The sequence below is a fragment of the Mastomys coucha genome, unplaced genomic scaffold, assembly GCF_008632895.1.
Source record: "Mastomys coucha isolate ucsf_1 unplaced genomic scaffold, UCSF_Mcou_1 pScaffold5, whole genome shotgun sequence".
In the NCBI taxonomy this organism is placed as follows: domain Eukaryota; kingdom Metazoa; phylum Chordata; class Mammalia; order Rodentia; family Muridae; genus Mastomys; species Mastomys coucha.
The window spans coordinates 22,062,837-22,082,618 of record NW_022196911.1 but is presented as its reverse complement, the minus strand read 5'-3'; the positions used below and the strand labels follow the sequence as shown (position 1 = coordinate 22,082,618).

At 38.8% G+C, this 19,782-nt stretch overlaps 1 protein-coding gene across 3 annotated transcripts in view; it reads right to left on the bottom strand.

Moving 5' to 3' along the window:
* The window catches only part of LOC116077660 (zinc finger protein 501-like), an 18,974-nt gene extending 7,585 nt beyond the window's left edge, over positions 1–11,389 (bottom strand). For 2 of the 3 annotated variants that reach the window (XM_031352359.1, XM_031352361.1), the window contains exons 1-2: positions 11,232–11,337; positions 9,926–10,056 (exon numbers count right to left, since the gene is read on the bottom strand). The gene's annotated coding sequence lies outside the window, so the exon portion shown is untranslated. The other variant, XM_031352360.1, reaches the window with a different exon arrangement.
* Positions 11,390–19,782: the final 8,393 nt, after the last annotated feature.

Here is a 19,782-nt window from a genome sequence, read left to right as displayed (position 1 = left end):
ATACAGTTAATATGTTTGGAGTTATTTAAAATTTATATTGAGAAAAATGTATTTTTGCTATTGCTGTAGACTAGCATCTATATAAGACTGTTAAGTTGATTGTTGTTTTATATCAAACAACTTTTATAATACTTATTTTTATTGTTATAATATTTTATAAATTTTAAGGAATATGACAAAAAAGATATTGTAGGTGTTGAAGGGGTGGTCTCTGGGAGGAGCGGTGGTACAAAAGGGAAACAAGAATGTGATTCAATTCTATTTAATTAAAATGTTTTTAAATGTTAACAAATTTAGATAAACTGAAATTATGTAACTTTTCTCATCATAATGCAATAAAAGTTTCTTAAAAAATAAAAAAAGACAAAGGAGAAAAAGTTGAAAAGAAAAGAAAGGCACCAAACTCATTCTTAATGGTAGAAATCCACGCAGACATCAGGGGGAAATATCAGGCTTGATATAATTCAAAACGATTTCCCAGCCCACCACTCCAACAGAGTCCTGCTGCTCTACCAGAGGCCACAGTGGTGCAGGAGTCCCACATACGACCTGCCTGCAGACATCCAGTGTTTCCTCAGAGCCCAACCAGCTTGCCAAACAGCATCCCCTGGAAACAGTCACGTGGACACAAGAAAATCATACAAAACAAAACTAAATGAAACTAAAGAATATTCCTTGGAGTGTCATAAGACCTGATCATATTTCATAATACAGAGGCACAAGTACAAAGACAGAATGGTCCAGCACATTCAGAAACATGCAGAACATTGAACAAAGAACCCAGAAATAAACACAGCAGAGAGTTAATGTATGACAGGTATGTCACAGATAAAGCCAGAAAAAGACTCTTAGAACATTTTGTGCTGAGAAAATAATTGTCTATGTGGAGAAGAGTAATATTAGATCCATATCTCTCACCCTATAAAAAAATCACTACAAACTATTTCAAAGACCTTCCTGGAACACTTGAAATGTTGAAAATACTAGAAGAAAACATGATGAAATGCTTAACAATTCAGAAAAAGGCAAACGGTATCCGAAGGTGATTTCGGGAACACAGAAAACAACCAGGAAAATAAAAATGACAATCAGATTTCATGGAATACAAAGCTGCAAAGGTCAGAGAAGCACAAGAAGAATGGCAGCTAAGAATGAATGGTAGTTAAGAAAGTGAAGTTGAAATAAATGCTTAGCAACATTTTATACATACATGTGTGTGTGTGTATGTTTCCAATTCAAATCAATCAAAAATCCCTCAAAAAAATAAAGAAAGAAAGGAAGGAAGGAAGGAAGAAAAGAAGAGAGAAAGAAAGAGAAAGAAAGAATGAATGAAAGGAAGGAAGGAAGGAAGGAAGGAAGGAAGGAAGGAAAGAAGGAAGGAAGGAAGGAAGAAGGAAAGAGAAAGAAAAGAAGAGAAAGAACTCTATTTTGGGGTTTTAGTACCAGATATAGTCAAGCTTATATCCAAAAATATTGATCACACCTTGATACCCAAAGCAGATAAGGACAAACAGACACAAAGGTAAAAAATTACTGACCAGTTGCCAGAATGGATATGTAAAAGAGATTCTCTCTAAGAAATGTGGAAATTGAACTCAAGTTGACTTCATGACAAGATATAGGACTATTTAAACTTCCTATAAGCCAACCAATTCAAGGCACAAAATATGTAGACTCAGTGAGCAAAGAAACCTAATCATGTCAGTAGATCCATGAAAAGTCTATGGCAAAACATCACACTGGCTTAGTATTGGAGTTCTGAAGAATGTGAGAACATAAGGAACATATCTCAGTATAATGAAGGCAATGAGCAAAACCCTGAACCTGACATTACACAAAATAAGGACAGCTGCTATTGTTCTGCTGTAATCAGAACAGAGACAAGGGTACCCTCTTCCTCCACACTATAGTGCATTAGCCTTACCCAGTGCAAGGACAGAGAAAATTTTCAAATTGTCCAAGAAGAAAATTCAGAAGGTAAGTGTCTTAGTCAGGCTTATTAGCTCTCCCAGATGCCTGTGTGTCAGTACTGCTTGTCTTAGGATGATCTTTATATAATACTGAACATCGTACTTTAAATAATAGATGAGGCTCAAGGTAGTTATGCTTGGTATTCAGATGGTGGGCCTCTGGATTTGTAAGAGGAGACCATCCCTAGGATAGTCTCTCTAAGGCTGCCTCATTTCCCAGACCTATCTTGCTATCCTCACATTTAATTGCTATGTAAATGGGCACTCATTTTCCAATTATCTTTTCATATACCAACATGAGCTTGGAAATATAACCCATATGAATATTTATCCATATTCTAATGTTCAGTGAACATGAAATAATATATGTAAAGCCCTGAAAGAAAATAACTTTCAACCATAGATTACACAGAGATAAAATGACTGCTAGAATTGAGAGAGAAGGAAGTGCATTTCCTGGGGTCACAAATTAGCATAGTGTTGAAAGGCCCCGCTTAACATTACAAATTCCATTTTGCTTTCCCACTCCATTTTACAACTAACTTGCCTTTGAATGAACTCAGCTATTAGAAAAACCCTAGGGCTGGAGAGATGGCTGAAATGACTGTTCTTCTGAAGGTCCTGAGTTCAAATCCCAACAACCATATGGTGGCTTACAACCATTCGTAATGAGATCTGATGCCTTCATCTGGGGCGTCTGAAGTCAGCTACAGTGTACTTACATATAATAAATAAATAAATCTTAAAAAAAAGAAAAGAAAAGAAAAGAAAAACCCCAATGTATTCCAGGAACCATGTCACACTGGTAACAAATCACAGTTTCCCTGGGCAAACCAGTTACTCTACTCCTAGTGACAGCCAATCAGTTCTTAAAGGGAAAGAACCTAACGTCTAAAGTAGATTCATTAAGCTAGCAACCATTGTTCATACCAAGCTGAAATCATTATTAGCCAATAGAAGTACACCAAGCAAATGTCAAACAATCATGTGACTGCAAAGTTGAAAGTGTCTTACCCTGCTACCATGATAAAAGGAAAAGCTGTTACTGGCTCAGAACCTTCCAAACCATCTACGGTGCTGGAGAGGTTTGAGGTACAAGTTGGACTCATGGTGGTCTTTAGTGGTCTGTGAGGACCTTGTGATCTGGACAGTGTTTTTATTCAAGAACCTCTTTAGATAATAAAAATATGCACAGAAGAATCAGATATGAATTATCTATGAGAACAAAGGAAAGAATACATTTTATATGAGGAATTAATGAATACAAAAGAGAACTGGGAAGCAAACCATGCCATTGTGAACAACACAGGAAAGCACTCACCCTTACAGGGAACAGTGAACAATGCCACCAGTAATCCATCATCCAGAACACCAGCAAAAACTTCTAGAATAGAAACCCTGAGACATGAAATCTCAGTAGGGACAGAATTTCATATACCATTCTTAAAAAGTCATAAAATTCCTGGTAGACATTGAAATAACACAAAATCTTACCTCAGTGTGCCAGCCACGCCTTTAATTCCAGCACTCAGGAGGCAGAGGAAGACAGATCTCTGAGTTCAGGGCCAACCTGGACTACAGAGTGAGTTCTAGGACAGCCGGGGCTACACAGGGAAACACTGTCTCCAAAAGCGAAAGAGGATGGGGATGGGGAAATGGAGGAGTGTGTCAATCTAGGTTTACAGTCCAGGAAGAAGAAAATGTACTATAATAGGAGAAAGGCTCACATTCCCCCCAGTTATACTTAAGGTAGAATGTTAACGTAGCTAGAGGAGGTTGGAGTGAGGCTTGGTGGTTAGGAGCACTGCTTGTTCGTCCAGAGGACTGAGGTTAATGAGCAACACTACATGTAAGCTCATAGAAGTGTGACTCTAGTTCTAAAGGATACAATGTCCACCTCTGTGGACACTACATATATGTAGTACACAGACATACTGACCAAACAACCACACACATATAATAATAATTATAAAAGAACAACCTACAGAAATTTGAAGGAGACAAAAAAGAAAAAAAAAAACAAAGAGGAACAGTAGAAAGACATTGAACTTACTCTTTTTAACAATAGTGTGTTTATTTATATAACCTATCTGAAGGTATCACCTGAAACTGTTTTTTAAAGATTTATTTATTTTATGTATGAGTACACTGTAGCTGTCTTCAGACACACCAGAAGAGGGCGCCAGATCCCATTACAGATGGTTGTGAGCCGCTATGTGGTTGTAGGGAATTGAACTCAGGACCTCTGGAAGAGCAGTCAGTGCTCTTACTCGCTGAGCACACCACCAGAAACTTTTATACTTGAGAAATGCTTTAGTAATATTAAAAAATAAAGAAATATTATAAGCAAATCTCCAGTTTAGTATGCACCAATAATGAACAGGTTGAAAAAACAAATTAGAATTATATTCCATTCTCAGAAGCATCAAAGACCTCCAGAACTTTGCGGAAATATCATTTAATGTGTTCATATTCCTCAGCCATGAGGGAATTACAAACTTGGGCATAACTGATACTCCCTCTCACCAGAATGGCTAATGTGAAGAAACCAAACTGGGGGCTGTGGAGATGATATGGTAGTTAAGAGCACATACTGTTTTTCTAGACTACCTGAATTAGAATCCCAGATTCATGGGCTTACAACAATCTATAACTACTCTCCCAGAAGATTCAATGCCCTCCTGTTACCTCCACAGGCACCAGACACAAAGACATATATACTCCCAAAACAAATGTATACATAAAATTAAAATAAAATAACAAAAACAGGAAAATAAAATGGGGGCTCATATGGTAGGACCACAGAGTTAACTATAATTTGCTGCCAGTCTTGTCTACATACTGATTCTGACAACAATGACATTATATATACAGCAACTCTTTATATATGTATTACCCCCTCAAAAATAATAAACCACAAATATCATCAAATGCCCAGGAATGGATTTGAAGAAATGGTAAAGTGGGTCCTTATTCTAACTCCTGTTGGGAATGTAAACTACTGCAAACAGTGACAGTCACTGTGGAGACGACAGAAACCACCTATATGCACCGCCATATTACCCTCCAGAATACAAGACTGTCTCAACATGTGTAGATTTCTCAATGTAAGCCTGTGCCTATCCAGATTGTAGCAGAAGGCTCAGGATAATGTCAATATAATTCGTAAAACACCTGTGGGAAATTATCACATTTGCTCATTATCAAAGATTTGGAGAACCTGGGGATGGAGAAAACATACCTATGCAAACTAAATACTAGAATCTACAAACCAAAACCCCACATTTTACTAAATGAGGAAAACTGGAAGGAGTCCGACCTCCTCAGGACAGGAACAAAGGTGTCCAGTCTGCTCACACTCATTCAGCACAGTGCATCAAATGTTATCCAGACCAAAAAGAGAAAAAAAAAAACAAAACCAACTCAATTTAAAGGGGTTAATACAGGTCAGACAGCAACTTATTCCAGAGAAATATAATCCTTTGGGGTTTTTTTTGAGGGGTGGGGGCAGCACAGGTATTTTGAAACAGGATTTTTCCCTGTAGTTTTGGTTGCCCTGTAATTCACTATGGAGAACAAGCCTTGAACTCACAAAGATCCGCCTGCCTCTGCCTCCCAAGTGCTGGATTAAAGGTGTCTGCTGCCACCACTCAACAAGAAATATAATTCTCAACCTAAAAAATTATAAATATTCCTTGAGAAAGCTCAGATCTGATAATCCTTGAAATAAGCCATAAAACTATGTTGTTTTACATACCAACAAGAGGACAGTGAGAATATAGCAGACTACTAAGACCTCCATAATATCCAGGAAATATCTCAGACACCCTGATGATAGCCTTCATAGCAACTAAAGATGCAGTGTAAGCTAGTGGGCAAGAAGTCATCAATAACCTTACCCAGAGGGCTGGAGAGATGGCTCAGGGGTTAAGAGTACTGTTCCAGAGGTCCTGAGTTCAATACCCAGCCACCACATACTGGCTTGCAACCATCTATACTTCTCTGCTTCAAACCAATGCCCTCTTATAGCATGCACACAGAAAGAGCACTCATATACACAAAATAAATAAATCTTTTAAAACCTTCCCAGATGTGAACCACATGTGCCATATTACCAACCTACAAGAGACTCTATGTTAATCTACTGACGTAGCACAGAGCTACCAGGAAACATCAGCAACCATCAGGTCAACACCCTTTTCTACTGTCTCTTGTCTTACCCAATATCCTCTCCTGGAATCTCAAAGCTGTATATGACTTCTGGTATATTTGCTCCTTAGAAATACTTTCTACATATGAGATTCTTCAGCAAATTTAAAAAACTATTAACTATATGTTAACTATTTTTTAAAAAGTCAACATAGCCAGTCAGATTCTATGTCACTCTGGATTGCTGGGATGTAGAGAAGGCGTGGAGGTATACAGGATACAAAACTGTTTAATTGAACTCAGAGCTCAGACTTTAATCTTTTTTTTTTTTCCCGAGACAGGGTTTCTCTGTGTAGCCCCGGCTGTCCTGGAACTCACTCTGTAGACCAGGCTGGCCTTGAACTCAGAAATCCACCTGCCTCTGCCTCCCAAGTACTGGGATTAAAGGCGTGCGCCACCACCGCCCAGCAGGCTCAGACTTTAGATGGATATTGGCTGATCCTGTGTTTATCAACACTGCACAATAAAGTTATCTCCTGGATCAGAGCTTGGTGGTTACTTCCTCTGGTTGCCAAAAGTAGGGTCATGGTGCAAAGACAGTTTTCTGCTTAAGGAAATGCTTTCTGGTTGAATTTTGGGCCAGTCCCTGATAAGGAAATATGTGCAAGGCAATGGAAACCTGGCCAAGAGCCCACAACTGGGAAGGTGACAGGCCACAAGAGGCAAGTGACTCATGACATTTTGCTACATGTATAAGTACTCAAACAGCCTTTACCTGGCTCTATCCACAACTTAGCCTGCTTTCAGTCTAGTTCAGAGAATCTTTGTATGTAATGGTCAACAGCTATTTCAGGGGCTTATTACTAGTCACATACAAAAAATGAGTGGCTACTCATTGGACAGCCATGAAGAAGAAATTCAAATAACCAGGTTCAAGTCCCAGGGAACATGACAAAGAGGGGACAAAGACTGGGAAAGCAGAAGAATAGGGAGGTAATCTAAGAAACATGCAATATATTGAATAACATTCACAAAAAAATAGTCAGGAGAAAACTAATTTTACATTGAAGCTCAAAGAATCTGAGTGTAGAGAGCATCCCCAGCTATACAAAGCAGACCCTGAGTTATCTCAACTGTGATTCCAGATGCAAAGCCAAATGACCACTAGAATACGGGAGTGGCAGAAGAGTAGATATACAGCCCAATTCCACACAGCAGCAGATCCAGAAACAGAACAATAGCAATAACCATGTGATTGTCAACAAAATAACATAGGTGTGTTACATAACAGGCAGCCTCATCAAACACATTGGAAAAGTATCTATCCACACAAATGAACCTCTATACATTCTCTCCCACTATACAATGAATCACAGACCTTCACGTATGAACTGAAGCCAAAAAGGATGCATGAAAATCCTATAGAAACAGCCTGATACATTAACAGCAGTTAAATGTATTAGCTAGCTATTTACCATATGACACGTTAATACCCAAAATATATAAGAAAAAAAAACACAAGCAAATAAAAATAACTTCAATTAAGAAGCAAATAATTTTAACAGATCATGCTTAAAGGCAGTTAGAACTGCCCATTAGTACACATTAAAAATGCAACACACCATGAGTGATGAAAAAAAATGCTCACCTAATGTGCACCAAGATCACAAATTAGCTCATTTCGATCTAGTCAGTGAACAAACTCAGATTTTCACAAAAATGAATCCTGAAGACAATGCAACAGAAAGAACTCAGAGATACAGTATCAGTGAGAAGCCAACTTACTGCAGCAACCATGCAAGTCACTGTGCAGCTTCTTCAACTGTCAAATAGTCAAACTATTCATAAAGACTTAACTACCATGTGTGTGGTCTCATAATAATATGTTCTTGCAAAAATGAATTAGTCACTGACCAACATGCCTGTGGACAGAAACAGCAGATGTAAAACAGGAGAACAAATATATGACACATAAATACTGACGCACCACTAGCATGGGTACACAATTGCCACAGAGGTTTCTCTCTCTTTTTTTTTTTTTTTTTTTTGGTTTTTCGAGACAAGGTTTCTCTGTGTAGCCCTGGCTGTCCTGGAACTCACTCTGTAGACCAGGCTGGCCTTGAACTCAGAAATCCGCCTGCCTCTGCCTCCCAAGTACTGAGATTAAAGGCGTGCGCCACCACTGCCTGGCTCAGAGGTTTCTCTTAAAGATATTAATTTCGACAAGAATGGGATATTTCAGCAAAATATAGAAAGGTAATGGTACCATAGTATGAAATTTAAGAAAGAACAGACTTCAAAATGCTTCAGAAGATGGGACCAAGATTTCAAATTCTATCAAAATTATAGCAACAAAAATCATTGAGTATCGGTGTGAAGACAGAAGGAGATGTCAATAGAAAGGTAATATAGATACCATTTACAGCTCTGCAGAGACACTAAGCAATGCTTATCAAAGTCCTGATGCCATCATTTTAGGAAATGAGAAATTTCACTATGAAAGAAACAGAATCTAAAGAAACTTTCAAAAATGTCAAAGTTAGGAGATCAGAAAACAAACCTAAGACATGACATTCCCTAATTTTAAAAGATGCTAAAATTACAGTAAGGAAAATCATTTAATACTAAAATGAAGAGACAAAAGGGAGACAAATCAAATGGGGTCTTAATCACTAACCTGCAGGCATATAAATTATGTTTTCTCCTAATATTAATTCTTGCATATAAAATAGGATAAGTTTGAAATTTGTAGGAGAGTATTCCAAAAACCTTTTTAGAGAAACAATGTGGTAAAACCAATCTCATGTCTCATTTGCCCTTTGTTAAAATTTTTCTTTAGAGTTTTTATTTAAGCTGATGGGTATCAAGTATTCTTCCAGGGCTGGAGAGATGGCTCAGAGTTAAAAGCACTGACTGCTCTTCTGAAGGTCCTGAGTTCAAATCCGAGCAACCACATGGTGGCTCACAACCATCTGTATTGGGATCTGATGCCCTCCTCTGGTATGTCTGAAAACAGCTACAGTGTACTTACATACATAAAATAAATGAATCTTTTAAAAAAAAAGTATTCTTCCGAATGTATATATGTGCTGTGTGTTTGTATATCTAGCACACACTGAGATCAGAAAAGACATTAGACCTCTGGAACCAAATTATGGATCAGTGTCAGCCAGTATATGGATGCTGAGAATGAACACACGTCCTCTTCAGAGCATAAACGGCTAACTGTTGAACCATCTAAACAATGCCTCTCCCCAAGTCCATTTTCCATCTCACTTGACCCTCTCAGCACACCTAACTCAATCCCTCCAAAATACCTAATATATTTCCCTCTGTGTCCTTCCCTTCCACCTGTTAGGTCTCTGTTCTGCTTCAAAAATGAGCAGCACTGGCTTATGTGTGAGACCTGCAGAAGAAACAAATTGTTCAGAAAGCACCTGAATTTCTAACACAGGACTATGGTCCGTAGATCATGAGAAAATAAAATAGAGGGTTCTTCAGGTAATTCCCCAGGTGTCATTCAGGGTCAGAATACTGAAAATATTTAGGGAACATTTTCAGTTACCATATCTGGAGTCCCACCAGTTCTAATCACAGCTCCATCAACACACAAGGGTGGAAATGAAGCTGAATGATTGGGATGACAGTATTACACACTGATGAGTTCTGAATCTGTCATGGAACAAAAATGACTGAAGCCTTCAACCACCCAAAAGGACACTCATTCTCATAAAGCTCACACACTTGCAGAGTAGTTTTCCTAGTAACCCAGAGGAGCGAAGGTGCTACAAACAAACTATTCTCACCCACAGACAGCGAAGAGACTGCTGCAATTCGACAACATCCAATCTCCGAACAAAGCCCTCTGAGCAGGGTCCAGGCATTGCCCCACCTCCTAAGAGTGCTCCAAGGTCACAGTCCTGGCTGCCAACCAACCCTGAAATTAAAAACAAAGGAAGTGAGTGTTGGAGCCATCTTTGTTTCTACACTGGTTTAATCCCAGCACTCAGAAAATAGAAGCATTCCCATGCAGAATCAGGCATACATGGTGAGTTCTTAGCCAGACAGGGCAAAATTGAAATACTTATTCAACTAAACAAGTCAAAACCAAATAAAACCATGTCAACTTGGCCATGTGTTCATGGGAAGAGTGCTTCTGTTGAAACAGGAAGAGAAAATACTTCACATATATTTGCATGATTAGAATTATTTATGAAGTGCTTTCTAATTTTGTCCCAATCTAGTGTTTTATAGCTGTAAAAAATTGTGGCCTCATTCTCTCACAACACGCATACATCCTGTGTTTTTTCCAGAATCTAGCTGTAAATTAAGAATTAAACATATGAAAACACATTACTGAATTCTGTATTTACATCTTAGAGTGCTTACGTCTCAGATGGAAAATACATGGGGATTTAAAAAGCTGCCTGTAATTTCAGTTCCATGGAAACTGACACCTTTACACAGCCATAAATAAAAGCAGAACACCAATATCAATAAAATAGTTTTTAAGTTTGCTTAGTAAATGTTAACATTTACAGGCATAACTATAAGGTTTGGTAAAATATACTGAGTCCATCAAATTTACAGTGGACCAATATCTAAAAAGTTCTCCGGGAATGCCTCGTCCCCAGAGTAAAAGACTACTCTCTTAAGACCACTTTCGTAGTTGGAAAAGTAGTAAGGGGGCGGGAGTTAGAAAGCGTGGTTGAGTTTAAACTCCATGAGACATGCATTTGCCATTGTGGCAAATAGAGCCATGTTTACCAACAACAGATAATTCAAGTCTCCTACGAGAGATTATTGTTCTGTAAATATCCTGGCAACCATAAAATGAACAAAATTTTAAAAATCAATATAAGGCCCAGCTCACATAATGTAAAATTTCTCGATAAGGCTGAGACATCCCTAGCAGTTTCAGAGCCGGCTTCCTTAAGAGCAGCAGAGAAACTAATCACTGCAGGTCAGGTTCCCAGCCCCGCAGCTCCTCTGACCGGGGAGATTCAAAGGCCGCCGGGCAGCAGTTACCGCTGCTGCTCTGCTGACTCTCCTAGGATGCCCCGCGTGGCACTGTGGCTGCGGGGAGTTTTCACCACCAGTTGAGACCCCAACCTGTGTCCTTCGCAATCCCGGCTCTGAAGCAAGATGCTTCCTACGTTCCCGGGAGAATGGAGAGTGTCTTCTTTCCGGCTTCTTTCCGTTCCTCAGTGCCTTCTCTGGCCCCACCCACCACATACCTGTTCAGGTCACGTGCGTCGTGACTCCCTCCCATCCACTTCCTCTGCCCTGTTCAGATGTCCATCCTCCTAGCTACTTCTGGGTCTGAAGTCCATTGATCACTCGCCAGAGATCCTGAAGTTGGCGACCTTCCTAGTTCTGCTGTAAAGTCTAGTTCCTCCCTTCCCTCGGTACTAGCAATGACTTGTGGGAAATTCTGCTGCTTCGGGCAATTTTTTTCTCCACGGGCAGGTTAGCCTACTCTGTTCAGCAATCTTAATATAGAGAATCAAAATATATGTGCCTGCCCTGTGTATAGGATAGGGAATTAACACGGACATGAAAAGCTGTAACAGAACTCGGGCTCAGCTGTGCACTGTGGTCAAATGAGCCGCCTGCAGCAAGAAGGTGTGGTGTCCTTGAACTGGGTCACTGTGGCCCTCAAGGGCATAAGGACAGTTAGACTCTGGTACTCAGCCCTTCTCTGTGGCAGGTTGTGGCTTATATGAACTTGCCATTTGCCAAGAGGTTTCTGAGACGGCTGCAGCTTGAGACAAAGAAATAAAACCAATCTAATTCCCAACTCTTTCCTCGTGTCCAAGAGGGAAATGTGTAAAAATGTGTTATGAGAAGCTTTAAAATAAAATGTTCAATAGATTGCAATACTATGCCAAATCCAGACATTCCGTAAAACACAGTGGCCTTTATTCGGTGTGACCTGGACCTCGAGATAACACTAAAAGCCATATAGCAACAAAAAAAGGACTTAGATATTCTTAACCACCAGAAATCACAATAATCAGTGGATTCAAAACTCAAGGTTCAAACTTTCAAACAGAAAAGAAAAACGAATATCAAAGAAAAATGAATGCATAAGAAGTGGGACTAAATTTATTGAAGTATATCAGTGGTTTTCCTGCATGTACTATTTTTCTTGTACTTGTGCCTGGTGCCACAGGAAGTAAGAAGACATCATAGCCCCTGGATTCTCGCACTGATTCTTCTTCCCTGTAAATCACCGTCTATTAATGCAGGTAGTCTCTGCATTATCCAACACTGGTTTCCCCTCTTTCTTCTTATCTGAGACTTCACTGAATCTAGTGTTTGCTTTCAACACTACCATCTTGTCTTTTTCTTACATGATTACAGGAGGGGTTGTCACCATGTGTTAACTACACCACATCTTCTAATGTGGTGACTCCTAGATTAAAGTTAGTGGACATCTAAATTTGCTAGAGTATCTCAAAGACATATGTAAAATGTAAAGTTATTAGCATTCCTACAGACAAGAGAGCAATGAAGGATATTGTCTTAGTCAGGGTTTCTATTCCTGCACAAACATCATGACCAAGAAGCAAGTTGGAGAGGAAAAGGATTTATTCAGCTTACACTTCCACATTGCTGTTCATTACCAAAGGAAGTCATGGCTGGAATTCAAGCAGGCCAGGAAGCAGGAGCTGATGCAGAGGCCATGGAGGGATGTTACTTACTGGCTTGCTTACCCTGGCTTGCTCAGCTTGCTTTCCTATAGAACCCAAGACTACCAGCCCAGGCACGGCAGCACCTCCCACCCTTGATCACTAATTGAGAAAATGCCTTACAGCTGGATCTCATGGAGGCATTTTCTCAAGGGAGGCTCCTTTCTCTGTGGTAACTCCAACTTGTGTCAAGTTAACACACGAAAACAGCCAGTACAGATATATTTAGAGTTGCAAAAGAAAATAACTGTGAATCATAGTGTACTCAAAAACACTGACTATTAAAATTCACGGAGAAAGAAGTTCACCTGAAGAATGTTATGAAGTAATACAAGCAGCATTTCAGATCATAATTAGAGGAAAAGTGTACATAGACAAACCAGAGAGAAGTTACCCAAGAGAACACAGGAAATAAAAAAAATCGACCTGAGGAATAAATAAGTAGAGGAGATGCTGGGAAGTACCAGACCATGTCCATCACACAAAACCAGCAAACCACTATTTATAACTAGAGGTAAAAAAAAAAAAAAAAAAAAAAAAAAAACTACTGGTAATTTTACCCACTAGAATATTAACAAAAACCAAAAATGTTACCAATGAAAGCCCTATGAAATAAAAACCTCAGTAGAAATGGAAATGACATGAGACAAACTTCAATAAAATCCTGTGATAAACTCCTAAAGGAACTAGGGAGAAATGGAACATGGCTCAACATAGTAAAAGGCACATGTGTCACACCTAGGCCAACAGGACAGTGCAAAGAAAAAAGGAATGGTATTAGCATGAACACTATAAGAAGAGATGATGCATGAAATTAAATATTTCCAAACATATTTAATCCAGAGTCCTAAGAGTAAGCTAGAGAAGTTTGAATCAGACAAAGGATAAAAAGGAGGTACAGGTAGGTAAGAAAGGCATCAAACTCCTTTTTAATGAGGATGTGAACACACACAAAATTTCCCATACAACATGGGAAAATCTTTGACTTTAGCGCTTTAAGCATTATTGAAATATACAGCACACAAACACACACACAAACATACACCACTCATTTTTATGTATATCAATAATGACAATTTGAGAATGACTTTAGAAATTTAACCCTTTCAGGTTGCTTCAGAGTTCACTTCTAGGAGGAATATTTTAAGGCACAGGGAAAAAAATGAAAAATAAGTATACAAGAAAATGAACTACCACACACTTTCACTAACAAATGACATGGCTATTAACAGCAATCAACAGAACCAATGCAATTCACATCAGCAAAATAGTGATATGAAACAGTCACAAGGACACATGAAAGTCACACATACCAGCATCAACCCTAAGAAAGAGAATTTCTGGGGACCTGAACATAATACAAAGGCAGCATGGCCCTGCACAGGAAGAAACATGGAGAAAATGGAACAGAACAAAGAACCCAGAAATAAACACACAGCAGAGAGGCACTGAAAGCCAAATATGTTAAAGACAAATTCAAAAGGAGAGAGCCTTTGAACCTTCTGTGCTGGAAAAAAAGATTGTCCGTGGGCAGAAGAATGACTTTAGATCCATATCCCTCACTCTCCACAGAAATCAACACAGACTAAAGAACTTCCTGGAATGCTTAAAATGTTAAAAGTACTAGAGGAAAACCTGATTACTAATGATTAATAATTCAGAAATAGGCAAAGACTGTCTGAAGGAGACTCTAGGAACACAGAAGTTAACCAGGAAAGAAGGACAAAGAGGATTTGTGGAGTACAAGGTGCAAAGGCCTGAGAACGAGAAATAAAAGAAGAATGGATAGCAGCTAAGAGAGTGAAATAAATACTTGAGCAGGTTTTCTCCACATAAGGGGTTAATATATACAATACACAAAGACCTGCTTAATATAAACATATGCAGTCCAAACTATCTAAAACTAACATAATCCAAAAGTGGGACAGAGCTCATAAAATAACAAACACTTAAAAAGCCAAAACTTTTCATTCTTAGAACAATTATTTATTTGTATGCATATTAGGCCTGCAACTATGATGGATGTGCACCACATGAGTGTCCAGGGAAACAGGGAAGAAAGAATCTGGTCCCCTGGACCATGATCATGTGGGAACTGGGAAGCAAAGCATGTTCCTCAGGAGGAACAAGTTCTCTTAACAGCTAAGCCAGCTCTACAGCCAGACAAAAATATATGTTTTAAAGTGATCAACATCCTTACTCATGAAATTACAAGTTCAAAACTGACTTCTTGCCCTGGTCAGAATGACTAAAATTAAGAAAAGCAATGGACGAGTCAGGTGTGGTGGGAATACTTTCAACACCACTCCACCAGCGGCAGAGACAGAGGCAGGTGAATCTGTGATTCTGTTCTAGCCTGGTCTACGTAATGAGTTGTAGGCCAGCTAGAACTGCACAATGAGGCCCTGTCTCATATAACAAGGGAAAAACAAATGGATTGCAACAAATACAGGTGAGGGAACGGAAAAGTAGTTTCCTTATTCATCCCCAGTGGAATGTCAACTGGGGCAAAAGAGAGAATTCATTCTAGAGGTTTTAAAACCCAAAATCTTAATAAACTACAATGTTACCCAATACAGGAAAACCGAGTCCTTAATCACAGGTCGTAAACTGTCCCACAGTCAGACAGCACAAAGAGTGTATGGCTATTCACAAAACTGAGGGAATAGAAACAGCCAATATGTTCAAGGAAAGATTCACAGGTAAAGGAAATGGAGTGCATTCTTGTAGAATTTTGTCACAAAAAAATGACAATCATGAACTTGTTATTCAAATCAATAGTCATGAAAAAAACATATGGAGTAAATGGCTAATAAGAAAAATATCTTTGATTATTTTTCCATGTACAGACCTCATATTTTCATTTTTGTCACGTGTTTGTAGTTAAAATCCATGGCTTTACAGGAATAACCATGAGACAGTATGGTGGTTTGAATATACTTGGCCCAGGAGTGGCACTATTAGGTGGTGTGGCCTTGTTGGAGTAGGTGTGGCCTAGTTTTAGGAAGTGTGTCATTGTGGAGGTGGACAATGAAGGTCTAGTCTTCCCCTAGTGGCCTTCAGATGAAAATGTAGAACTCTCAGCTCATCTTGCACCATGCCTGCCTGGAGGCTGCCATGTTCCTGCCTTGATGATAATGGACTGAGCCTCTCCCTGTAAGCAAGCCCCAATTAAATATTGTCTTTAATAAGAGTTGCCTTGGTTACAGTGTCTATGGAGAGTTCTCAATAGAGTTAGAAATAGAGAAAATAATGGATATTGGAGGACTGGTAGTAATTACATCATAATTGCCCCTCAGGATCGGGGTTTATAAGGAGGCACTGGAGACCATGATGTGGCCTTGAAGCGGGAGCATACCATGAATGAACTCAGCATTGTGTTCTTCAAATGGCAGCTAGAAGGCAAGAATGCAGAATTTAATGACAGCATCACAACTTCACAGCTCAGGAAAAGGACTGTTTCCATACCCATAGAGGGCAGGGGACGATGGTATGTTATCAGGATAAATACGAACACAGTCCCAATCCCAGATCCATCTCTTCCTAGGAAAAGAATTGAGGGCCTAAAATTTTCCACCATTGCACATTGCTGTCAGCATTTCTAGGTGGTAACTGATCACATTTCATTTCATTCTACCCAGAAGATACTGTACACATCATGTGATGGGTCAGTCTGTTTGGCAAATATCTTAGTTTTTTTTTCTCTCAAAAGGGTAAACTTGTCATTAGATCTACATATAGCCATTCTCATCATTGTCTAGAAGGCTTTCCACTGTTCACTGAGGAGAGTGTACCTGTTCACCTCAGGCATCTTCTCAAGGTGAACGTCTTTTCTAAGTTGCATGTAGACCTTTGTGTGAGAACAGTGATCACTTGGAACCCACCTGGAAGCATATAGAGATAGATTAGTACAACTCAGCACACAAATGCTGATATGGGATGTCAGTATGCTAGATATTCTAGGCAATGTCAAGTCGGAGTCATAAAGGAGGAGACATAGTAGATACCACCTGACGGCTGCCAGAGGAAGAAGAGTGTTCAGTAAGGTACAGGGATAAACTGAATTGTTGCAGGGTATGCCCTTGGAATTAATCACTAATTATGTCAAAACCTTCAAACTCCTATCACCAGTAGAAACATTTTCCAGGACATGCATACAGTTGTGCCATGGAATTCTTCCCTGTAATTGTCAGATTCGCAATTAGTATTAAATATGACTAAAGTAAGATCTCTTTCAAGTGACAAACAGTTACACATCAAAATAAGATTGTGTGACAAGGGACATGGGTCAAGTCTCCTGGCATGCATATATATTATGTATAATATATAATATATAATCATAGTATATAATTTTATAGTTATAATATATAGATTATAATATATATAATTTTTATAAAATATAAATTATGAAATATAAAATGTATAATCTCTATATTATATATTATATAATCTATATACCATATAAAATTTCTATAACATATAATCTCTCTATATAGATAACATGTAATCTCTATGTTATGTAGTCCGTATAATCCATTATATATGAGATATATAATTTATATTACTTGGTCCATATATGACATATAATCTCTATATTGTATATATACTATGTATATAAAACTCTTATGTTCAAATATTCATACACACATACATATGTTACATGTCTTATGTCTGTCCATGTATCATGAAATAAGGAGTCATTCTGAATATCTGAATAGTATTACGAAACAATGTTTTTATAACCATGGCACCATTATATATGTAGATATGCATATGTCACATTGACCATGTATGTAACATCTCAAATAGTTCTCTTGATTAGTAAAGCACATTTGGGTGGTTTCTTACCTAGCAAATACTCAAGTATTTTAGAGAGACAGTGGGAGAGGAAATGAAACTTAAAACTAACTTCATTCCATCTGATCATACCCAGTCATGGAATGAACCAAATCTATGTTTATTCCTCATGATTTTGGGTAACTCCTCTACTCTTATTGAAATCTACTCTTATTGAAATACCAGACAACGGCAAATTTCTTCTCCTCCTCCTCCTCCTCTTTTTCCTCCTTCTCCTCTTCCTCTTTCTCCTCCTTTTCCTCTTCTTCTCCTTCTCCTTCTTCTCCTTCATCTTCAACAGGGTTTCTCTGTAGCCTTGGCTGTCCTGGAACTCACTCTGCACACCACGTTGGCCTTGAACTCATAGAGATCCACCTGCTTCTGACTAGACCTCCCCAGCGCTGGGAGTAGAGTCCTGCACCAACCCAGCAGCAAGATTCTTAAACAATCAATTTTAAACAATAGTCTAGACAGTGTTCAGAGAACCTAGGTAAATTAAATACCAAAATCTTTCAAGATCAACCATGGAGATATTTATCAGTTACATTAATAATTCAAAAGATACTTGTGTTAGTTATGGTTTACTGCTGTGAACAGATACCATGACCAAGGAAACTCTTATAAGGACAATATTTAATTGGGGCTAGCTTACAGGTTCAGAGATTCAGTCCATTATCATCAAGGCAGGAGCATGGCAGTGTACAAGCAGGCATGGTGCAAGCAGAGCTGAGAGTTCTACATCTCTATCTGAAGTCTGTTAGCAGAATTCTCACTTCCAGGCAGCTAAGACCCCTACTTAAAACCACTACTCCAACAAGGCCACACCTCCAAATAGTGCCACTCCTTGGGCCAAGCATATTCAAACTATGACAACACTCAATGAGTTAAGCCAGAAGAATGGCAATTAAATGAAAAAGGATATTAATACTATCATTGACAAATTAGAAGAATAAAAAGGAAACCATCTTGTAGCTCTGATATCTACAATATGAGACAATAGGTGAGAAATTCTCAACTTTGATAAAGAAAATATACATAATTCAACACTCCACCAATCCTACCCAACAGAAACCGGAGGACATGGGAATGGATAATTCATTGTTTTTAACCTAACAAAAGGGGAAGGATCTAATAAGCAGCAATAGAAATGGGATCTGGGCTCTCTGAAGGTGAATCCATAAGGTCAGTGGAGACATCCAGCCAAGTCTCCTCAGAGAAGAATATGGATGGCCTTCAGGGACCTTAGAAGCACAACTGCAATCCAATGCATTACATTTATTTGTTGCTTTTTGTTTTGTTTTGTTTTGTTTTTTTCGAGACGGGGTTTCTCTGTGTAGCCCTGGCTGTCCTGGAACTCATCTGTAGACCAGGCTGGCCTCAGAAATCTGCCTGCCTCTGCCTCCCAAGTGCTGGGATTAAAGGCGTGCACCACCTCTGTCCAGCATTTATTTGTTTCTTAATGCCTTTCACTTATGAACAACTTGGATTCCATTCATAGGGCCCTGAGCATGTGACCCAAGCAGTAAACAGGATGGGCAACATTAGAGTTCTCATAGACAGCCATAGTTCAATATAACTATAACTTGGTAGTAAATAAACTATATACAGTAGAGAAAGCTCAAGTTACGTATGCTTAGTGTTCAGACTGTGGGTCTCTGTATGATACAGGCAAGGGTCATGAAGTGATGTACCTGGTGTTCCCTAGCACAGTCTCTAAAAGGCTTTCTCATCTCCCATATCTATCCTGCTATTCTCACATATAAGTGCTATGACAATGTGCTCCCATTTTCCAAATCTTCTCGTACTCTTTAACAACAACATAAGCTTAGGAAATACAATCCTTATGAATATAAGGATTCATATAAGAATACACATATTCTGAAGTCAAAATAACATGGAATGATATATTTAGATTCCTGAAAAAAAAAAAAAACCTATCCCCTTCTCTTGCCTCTCCTTTCTTCTTTTTCTCTAATGGCCACTTCAATCTGATACTTTTTCTTTCTGCTCTGGATCCCTCAAGATGTATCTGGTTGATGTCTCCATCAGAAGTACAATAAAAACCTTCTCCTCGACCCAGAAGAAGAAGAAGAAGGAGAAGAAGAAGAAGAAGAAGAAGAAGAAGAAGAAGA